We start from the raw sequence: 10,470 nt of genomic DNA on the forward strand, positions 1-10,470 counted from the left end.
TCTCTCTTGCAAAGTGCAGCAGATGACTGGCAAAACTCTGAGACTTGTCCATCTACTTCTTTGCACACCTTCTAAGCAAACACACTTCAGGTATCTATGCACTGTATTCATTTTTTACATGTTTTTGTTCAGGGAGCATGATTTGAGCTTGTTTCACCACATACTTTTCACTTGGGTCAATATCCGTATATTTTTGTGCAAGTTCAGGACTTATCAGATTTTAAAAAATGTTTGGTTTTGTCCTTTGTGTGGAACTTGGTATGCAATGAAATTGAAGAGTTGGTAGGTGCTACTGCTCCAACTTTTGTTTCATTCCATAAACAAATCCATCAAAGTCAGCCTGAGCAACTGTGAGTGAATTTCTTAAGAGTAAAGAAAAAATGTAAATAATTATTTAACATTATTACAGATTTAAGGCCTGTTAAATAATTTTAAAAGGTTGCTGCCATTCACAGAAAATAGATACCAGAAAAACTCGTTGGATAGACTTACATACCAGTTTCCACTACCAACTCTCCCAGGGACTCTTTCCTTCCTTCACTCAGTGAATGAAGGAGAAGGACTCCAAAAATGATTTTATGGTCCAGGCAGGTACTTCTGGAGCAAGGTATATACTGAGAAACTTATTTAACATTCCAAACCTTCCAAGAAAATACCCTTGATTTCCTGGTTATTATGAGCTGGACAAATGTTTGGCTTCCAAACAAGGATTGCCAATATTGTTACCAACATGGATTGACAGCACAGAAATTTTGGTCTGAGAAAGGTTGAAGCACACAGGATTGACACTGAAATAATACACAGAAGCTCAGGTTTTAAGATTTGAAAAAAGAGGAAACAAATATCTTCTCTCCTCAAAATTGGACATGAAGCCATATTCTCACTGCTGTTTTCTTTGATTACATTCATGGACTTGTAGGGAAGAAGGGACATGATATGTCTGCCTCTTTCCCCCTTGGTGTGAGAAGAGAGTTGCCAAAAGGAGTGTGTTGCATAGGGGTCTCTGTGTTTAATTTTAAAACTCTGTTGGTGATTGGAAGCAAAAGTTTAAGGTTGTAGAAAATAAAAAGAAGTATTTATACTAGATAAATTTCAATCATTTTAGGTTGTCTCATAGTTCACAGAAAAGCCCCATCACAACCTCAGTGCCATTTACATTGTGGCTTTACTCTGATGATATTCTTATAAGATATTTTCTCTTTTTTATAGACTATAGTGTTTTGGTTCAGCCTCCAAGGGTCTTGCTGTGAGGTGTTTCTACTGGGTTGACATGCTTATGGAGGGATGCTTTGGTTTTCATTTAACATTCCAGCTGTGGTCCTAGGGCACCATTTAATCAAGTATCCCTCAGGAAGAGTGGATATATAGCTTTTAATATTTTTAGCATCCTCTCTTTCAACAGCAAGGAAGCTATTTCACAATTGCCAATAGCTATCTGCGTGAATGATTCTTTGCTCCCTCAGTAGGTGAGCAAATACAGAAACAGTCCAAAGGTGTAGGAGAAAGAGGAGGTAAATCCCTCCGTTTGGATTGTATTTCCCAAAACTTAAGAACTCAAGCTATACCCCAAGGCTAATAGGCAAAGATATAAAAAAAAAGAATAAGAATGTGAAGAGTGAAATGAAGACGCTTTGGAGGGTGACAGTGCAGGGAAACATTTAGTGCCCTAGGATGTAGCCTTCTGGCACCATCAACAGTCGGGAACGGTGTTATAGAAATGCACATTACATAAAATAACTTTTTGGTGGACTGTTTCTGTTCTATAACTATAAGGAGTGCATTTTTTTTACTGTGTGAGAGGAAGGATAGTGATTTATTTTATTTTATTTTTTAAAAAAATCTATTCAGTATTAATATTTTTTTTCCCCTGACTTCTGATCACCCCAGGACATAATAAAACTAGATAGGGAAACATGGAGGTAAAGGAGCCACTTCATTTAAATGTTAACTATTTATTTGTTCCTTCTTGAGAGCTGCAAAGGGGAATTGACCTAGGACATTATCAGACAAGGAAATTGGATTATAATCCAATGGCAGTCCCGAACACAATCAGGGGGGTTTAACGTTATTACGTGATAGACTCACATGCATTTGGAACAAAGGGAAGTCAATCCGAATGCATCTGGTTTCGTGTTATTGCGTAAGGTGATCACATGCAATTTGCGGGCAAGGACAAGCTATCAGGTAATGGGAAGTCAGTTTGAATGCAATTCGAATCATGTAAATTTGCTGAACTAGTGAATTCCTGAATGCATTTTGCTGGCCCCTCTTCTTCATTCGAAACTAAGAGAAATTCCTCCTGTGTGATAAACTCCATAGTGTGGGAGCAACTGCGTTTTGTGGTCTCCCTCAACCGCCTCCTAGCTTCTTCGGGGTGATAACATGGAGGCCCAAGTTCCAAAAAGCGGGGTTAATCCTTGACAGTCCCAACTGGAGGCCAACCGAAGATTCCTTTCCCTAAGTTACATGACTTAAAGTGAAGGTTCAGTCCACATGCAAGCTGCAAGAAATGTCTCTTCCCCATCTTAGTCACAAGACTAAAGAAGCAGTTCCAGATGGCTCTCCTTCACCAAATGGTACCATAGATGTTCATCAAAATCCACCTCTCTTCCCCATACCTGCCAAGTAACCATCTATTTAAACAAGGCCCTTGTCAAATTATCTAAGCCTCTAGTATAGTATGGGGTGGGAGGTAAGAAAAAAAAAGGAGGGGGCAAAATTCCACCTGGCCCCATAGCAACCAGCAAAGAACACACTGTCGTAGAGGCAAGAGGGTGGGTTAAGCTTTCAAAGACAAATAGCAAGAAGAGAGATGTTAGGCTCTTCTCCACACACAAACATCTCATATTCTTTCATTTTGCTAACACCATGATGCATTTAACAGTACCTCCTCTTCCTGTGAGGCCAGCAAATGCACTTTCTCTTCTCTCTATGGCTATGCCAGACTAGGGAAGAAACAATTTGCTTTCCTAATAACAGTCCTACATAATTCTATGAAGTATACACACTATTATATGCAAATATAAGATCACTTCCTTCCTCACATATAGGATTGCTATTATATGTAACAGGGAAAAAGTAATACTAAATCAAAGAAGAAGAAGCGAAGGATGAGAACATAAGACAACACAGACTAGTGTAGTCTTGATATGAATAAGAAATAATGTACTGATTTCTACTGTTAATGTAATAACTCTCATGTGTACTTCTAGCCCCAAGGTTTTCCTCTTCAGTTCTTCATAATTGACTTGGCTAGGAGAACCCTTTAAAAAGAAGACCTGCAAGTTATAAGATCATCTTTCAAGTATATAGTGTCAGCCATTCAAATAGAGACAACCTTGTGTACAGTAGGGCACATGTTACTTAGCTGCAACACTAAGGCCTGTTCAGACAGCCAAAATAAAGCTGCTCTCTGAGTCACAGTGAGTTTGGTGTTTCAATGATGCATGCGTCAAGAGTCCAAAGTCGCACCAAAGCCACGCTCCAGCCCTAAGGACTGGAGTGTGGCTTTTGGTGTGGCTTCTGGACTCTTAGGACGCATGCATCATTGAAACACCATACCTCCACTGTGACTCGAGCAGCTTTATTTTGGCTGTCTGTACAGGCCTTTCATAAGGTCATACTTTCTGATCCCACTTCTATTTTCACATAAGAACAAACATCTGACCCACATGAGGGAAAACATGGAGTTTAAACGTGATTAACCTGTGAAAATACTGCAATTGACATTAAAACGCAATTAAATGAGATTCACAAGAGCCATATCTCATGAATACCGGGAATACAGGCAATAAAGAGCAAAAGTCATTCATCAGAAAATCCGTGAATGATTTGCTGCTGTTTCTTGCCTGGTTATTCATGAAATAATGGCACTTTAATTACATTTCATGTCATTTGAAAACCATTAGAACAATTGTGGATTATCATGGTTATTCATGAAATAATAGTGCTTTTGAACACGACAGTGTGTGAAAACCTAGCACAATGTGGGATTATCATGGTTTTATACCATTTATATTTCCATTGTCTCCCATGTGATCAACTCCAGTGCATGGATCATTTGGACACTGGATCTATTTCTGGAAGTAGATAGTTATTGCCAGTTTTTTAGAGATGAAACTCAGATAGTAAATGCTTTATATCAAAAGATAGATCTTAAAGGCAAATAAATGTTTTTTTAATCCAAGTAACCTTTTTCAAAGAAACTAAGATCTGAAGAATCTACAATTATCAGATTGTCCCTATAATTATCAGATTGTCCATATATATATTGTATCTTCGTCAATTTCAGATTTACTCCATTCAGTCTTCATTTTCTTACTCTATATTCTATTCAGCATGACCTCTCTTTTGGGAACAAACAACATAAGACGTTGATGTATGTAGTGGGCCAGATTTGACTGAGGCTTGTTGTTTGTTTAGAAGCAAATTTGAAACTGTTGGAATAAATGTAATTGTTTTAATTCATAATTTGTTATGCTATTATTTTAAAACTAAAACTAACTCAGGAGGGAGCCACACTCTTTTCAAGATGGGACTTTGGATTACACATCAGTTGAAATTTATTTCTGCTGCATTTAGTCACATCAACTTAATAAATTATTGATTAATCAACCAGGTTTTCTGTAATGGGGGCAGTACCAATAAAACAATTAAATAAATAATCTTGACTAACACAATGTATAGTTTTCTAGGAGCCTAGGCATCACCACCGCTTTGACTGGATCAAGCCTAGAATGTTGAAGACTGTTCAGTAGCTAAACTACACGTGGCCCTAAATTATTTCATTTTTAATCAGCGAGTGCTGAAATGGAATCACTTACAATTGTCAGTATGAAAGTAGTGCATAAATGTTCAATTGCAGTGTCTTAAAGCAAGGCTCTTTGCTGTGTTAAACTGTTCGCATGCACAGCCATTTTTATTATATTTTTATTCAAGAACAGGATAGATGTAAAAACGAAATGAATGACCTTACTGATTTGATGTGATGGCATTTGTGGTTATTTTGAATCACATCTCTGATATCTCTTCTATAAATTCCTTTTGTCAGCCCATATGAATAATGGCTCCCATATGAGCAAAAAAATCTAAAGGCTGGCATGCTCATCTCCATTGATACAATCTTGACCTAGAATCAAAGTTATCAGGACTCCCCAAATAGGCATTAATCTCCATTAAGCACAGTACAGGAAAGCTGACAAAATTGGGGAGAATGTGCTGCTGTATGGCAATACGTATAATAAAGACAAGCAACTGTAGGTAAGTTTACATAATACAAATCTATTTATATATTTGCTTATTAAATATAATCTCACCTTCTCTCTAAAGGACTCAGAATACATAGTTTCTCTTCAATTTTATCATCCAAACAACCCTATGATATCCAAATAGAGTAGGCTTTAGAGTTCAGATACTATTATCATAGTCTAACAGTCTAACCCAAGTAAGGGAACTTGCTGCACTAAAACTCCCATCTTTCCTGCTCTGTCTGGGGCTCATAGTAGCTGACGTCTGAGAACCATGTGTTCCCCAAACCCTTCTAATGACACTGGTATTAATAGCAATAGCACTTCATTTCTATACCACTTTATAGTGCTAAGCATTTCTAAGCATAGTTTTTTGTGGATTTTTCAGGCTATGTGGCCATGTTCTAGCAGAGTTTCTTCCTGACATTTCGCCAGCAACTGTAATGGACACCATGATACTCATCTGACAGATTTTTCCAGAAGACATCACAGCCCTGTTTGAAACATTGCCTCACCACAAGCTATTTCCAGTGGGACAATGGATTCTATGAACAGAGAGATGTGGTAGCCAATGGGAAGCCCTCTAAGTCCTGTAACAGCAAACTTTTACACAGAACACTTTGAAAAGCAAGCCCTGGAAACAGCACCAACAAAAGCCCACAACTGGTTCCGATACGTGGATGACACTTTCACCATTGGAGCCATGGAGAAGAAGATCTGGCTGTTTTCCTGAACATCTGAACAACATCCCCAACCCCAATCAATTCACTATGGAAAAAGAAAAGGAAGCCATTTTTGGACGTCCTAGTCATCCGCAAACTGAACCAACGTTTGGGTCACACAGTATACAGAAAACCCACACATACAGACCAATACCTGCACAAGAATTCCAACCATCACCCAGGACAAAAAGAAGCACAATCAAACATTGGTAGATCAAGCAAAACGCATCTGTGACCCCACTTCTTGGAAGATGAATTGTAGCATCTGGACCGGGCTCTACGGCCAATGGTTATTCCAGATCAGACATCAGAAGGCTGGCCAGGCCCAGGAAACCAGTGAAGTGAAGACAAGCAGCCACCTAAATGGGAGGTATTTTTACCATACATCAAAGGAGTCACAGACAGAATAGGCAAAGTGATGAGGAAGCACAACCTGCAAATGGTTTACAAACCGATGAGAAAATCCAGAAAATGCTTCGCTCAGCCAGGACCAGAGAGACCCTCTCACAGCTGCGGAGTTTACCGCATACCAGCAGTTGCGGACAAGTCTACATAGGGACCATCAAACGCAGCGTGCAAACAAGAATCAAGGAACACGAGAGACACTGCAGACGGGCCAGCCAGAAAAATCAAGCAGTAGCAGAACATATTACAAACCATCCTGGGCAATAAAATACTGTTTGAAAACACTGAAATTCTGGACCATGCCAACCACTACATGTCAGTGCACAGGGAAGCCACTGAAATCCACAAACACACCTCGACATTTCAACAGGAAAGAAGAATCCCTTAAAGTAGAAAGGGCACGTTACAGACGGGCAAAAAGGGGTGTGTTCATGACGTCATGAAAGTGTAGCCTTTAGATGGCCCTTACCTGAATGCTGCCATGAACGTGCCACCTGTACGCCCCAAGCGGGAAAAATGGCATTAAAAAGGTGCCACTTTTTTCCGCTTCTTTTTCATTTAATCACTTGACATGCGCATCTCTGTATATAAGCTGCTGCACCGGTACACCACAATTATCACGCCACAAATGTAATTGCAAATTGCAGCGTCAGATGCCATGCAGCTGTGGAAGCTATGGCACAGCTGCATTCTATTTTAATGCTCATAACGCATGCGCTGCTAGAATCGCAGGAAGTTGTACGTTTTGCCGGCGGATGTTTTGGTTGTAGAAAGTGATAAGGGAAAGTTTGGAATTTAAAGTGAACCCCTACACACATTCCTGCACCATTTTCATCTGGGGAACGGGCACAGTTCAGCTGCTCCTGGCACAGCTGTGTGGCAGCTCCCCTTTGCCACCAGGCAGGATGGCACAGCCATCCACCAGCACCCCGAAAAAAGGGAGGGGGACGTCTTGGTCTCATGTATTGCATATTCAGTAAGAGCGTGGGGACCAAAGGAGTGGAGGCATCCATGATGCCAGTGACACTGGCACTGCGCAAGCGGACAAGGATGCCAACACCAGCTGATCACCAGCTGGCAGGAGGCCATCTTTGTTCTTGGATAGGGTGGGGAAAAAAGTTTAAAGGGGCCTGGGCCCTTTAACGGCGCACATGCGCATTCCGCAGCCGGCAAAAGGGAAATTGCCGGCCGGTGCTAGACTGCCACAGTTGCGCACTTCTCAGCTGGGAAAAGAAAAGAAAAAGCCGCGTTTTTGGCCGCCCGTGTGGAAGCTGCCTCTCTCTTTGCGGCATTCTGCGAGGCAGCTGTATGGAAGCTACAGGTCAGAAAGAGCCCCAGGTGAGGCATCTTCACTGCCCCCGGTGTGAAAGCTCCATACACCTGAGCCACGCCCCCAGGATGAGCGGTCTGAAGACTCCGTATTCAGGGGAAGACACCTTCAAGACGTCTTCCCCTGCCCGTCTGTAACCCACCAAGGTTTGGCTACCAGTCCTGAAAGATAGCAAAATAAAGACTCAACAAATGCAAATGAGAAATCTCCCAGGATCAGCGGTTTTCCAGCAGACAATGAGCACTAAACAAGCAGACATTAATCCTCTTGTGCAGACCCTCACACCCTGAGGACTGCCATCAGTAACAAACAATACACATGCAAATCCCTCCTGCCTTTCCAGGTCACACAATATATATAGCCAAGTCCTTTCCAGGCAAAAAAAAACCCACAAAAAACTATGGATGCCATGAAAACCTTCGACTTCACATGTTCTAAGCAGTTTACCATGTCTCAGACAATTGGATCCAACAAACTGGATACTCATTTTATTGACCTACAAAAGGATGTGTAGTGGTGGAATTTTATAATAGAAAACTATAGAAAGATGGAGTCACTTTGGTTAGAAGAAGGAAAATAGTTGAAATTGAGGTTTGAAAGTTAGAGAAGAACTAGAGCAAAGGCATGGAGAGTGCATCATGACCTGCAAGGAGCTGGGACCAGCAGAAATAGACATAACATAAACAACTTAGATAAGTAAATACAACTGTTGAAGGCTACTGTAAGGCTGCTGAATTCCTAAGGGTGGAGTAAAGAGTAAAAAATATAGTTTTAATATGTGTATGAATCTCTGTCTTGATTGTAAGATTTTTGGATGTTTAAATTGTAATTGGCCAATGAGAAGTGATGAAAACCTTTCTTTGTGTAATTGACTATAAGATTAGGCCATCTTGCCTGGTTTGAGGCCTCAGATTTTTGGAACTTTGAATTCCACTGAGTTCAAGTTTCCTTTGTCGACAAATTGGAAATAAACTTATGGTTTTTCAATTTACTAGGTCCTCTTGTTAATTCTTTGCTTTTCAATCGCTTCTCGGCCTTTTGGCTAATATCAAGCGTAGTTAATTCTTTGCTTTGCCAGGCCTAAAACTTTAAAGTTTCCTGAAATTTCTGTTACAGATGGAAGGCAGAGTCAACCTGGAACCCTGCAGAATCGAATTCACTTTGTGGGTGCAGTACTGGCATTTAACCGCTCCTAAACTCCATTAAGAGTTTATGGTGCAGGATGCCAATGGCCTAATTTTCTCTGGAGGGAAGCCGCAGCTACCAAATTGCGCAGCTTCCCTCTGGAGGAAAAAGAACCTGGAACATAGCAATGGGGATGCCATGTACATGGGATGCCATGCTAAAGTAAGGGACCTTGTGGTTGCTGTGTGGTCCCTAACCCTAAAATCGGTGCCAGTACATTGCATTTGTGCAGTCTATACCACGCTTATAGTATTCGTTTTAGAGAATGACAGATGTCCATTAGAAATGTGCTCATAGTGAAAATGTGGATCTAAAATGCACTGTGCCAAACGTTAGTAAATGGTTATGTGAAACCAAGGATAATTTGTATTCTGCTGCATTCATCTGAAATTTAAAAATACAAAACAAAAAGACAGAAACCCTGATAATGATGGAGACATTTTTTTCATTTTCCCCAAACTGAATTGAACAATAGATCAAATTAATTTAAATACATACACCCTGCCTTTTCCTTATATTTTTTATAAACAACTTAAACCATATTTATTTTTTAAAAAGCAATTTATAACATTTTAGACTCAAGGCAGCTCAATTAGTGTGTGGTGATAGTGCGTGGAGAGGAATTCCTATTGTCCCAGGCTGCTTAAATGAAGAGACAACCGTCTTCTCATGTTCATATGAACATTTCATGCAGTGGCAGCCCATCCTCTGATCTCAGCTGCCACCATCAATTCCATTAATCTCTGGATTTCACTTCCATACAATGTGATGATGGGTATTAGTGAAAAGTATAACTAAGTTCTCTGGGCAGTTGCCTCCTTTCTCTGGCTGTCACATTGTTGGTATAACTCATTTGCTGATATTTGTTGGTATAAATCACTAGAGCACAGTTTTTAGTTTGCCACTTGTAGAGATGAATGTGACTTACCTGAGGAGGTGAAGATAGACTACATTCTATTGCTTCTTTGGCATTCAAATTCTCTCTCATGGGGCTGCTATTTGCATTAATGTAGGGTTAAAATATTCAGGGTACTGCATTCTGCTGTGAGTTGCTGAGGATTTGTTCTGGAACTGGATTGTTACAAGAGAGACCTGCAACAAAACCAGATGTGTTCCATTTCATAGTCTACACTTCATCTACACTGAAGAAACAGTGCAGTTTAACACCACTTTAACTGTCCTGGCTCAATCCTGCAGAAGCTGGGGATTTGTAGTTTTCTGAGACACCAGCACTCTTTGGCAGAGAAGGCTAAAGAACCTGCAAAACTACAAATCCCAAGATTCCATAGGATGGAGCTACAGCTCTTAAAGAGGTGTCAAACTACATTATTTCTACAATGTAGATACACCCACAGTCAACCAGCTAGACCCTCGTCTAGGACATTACAAGAAGCTGAGGTGGGATATTCCATCTTCTTTAGTAGTTCTGTAATTCTAGAATTTCCTCCAAGCACACTGGTATCTTCTTCTTGTTTTCCAGTGACTGGGGTTTGGCTCTGATACTGCTGGTACATAGCCCCAGAATTCATAATTAAATGGAGTGATGTAAAAAAACTGCATTTCTTCTTTTAAAATGATTATG

The sequence above is a fragment of the Sceloporus undulatus genome, unplaced genomic scaffold, assembly GCF_019175285.1.
Source record: "Sceloporus undulatus isolate JIND9_A2432 ecotype Alabama unplaced genomic scaffold, SceUnd_v1.1 scaffold_12, whole genome shotgun sequence".
NCBI lineage: Eukaryota > Metazoa > Chordata > Lepidosauria > Squamata > Phrynosomatidae > Sceloporus > Sceloporus undulatus.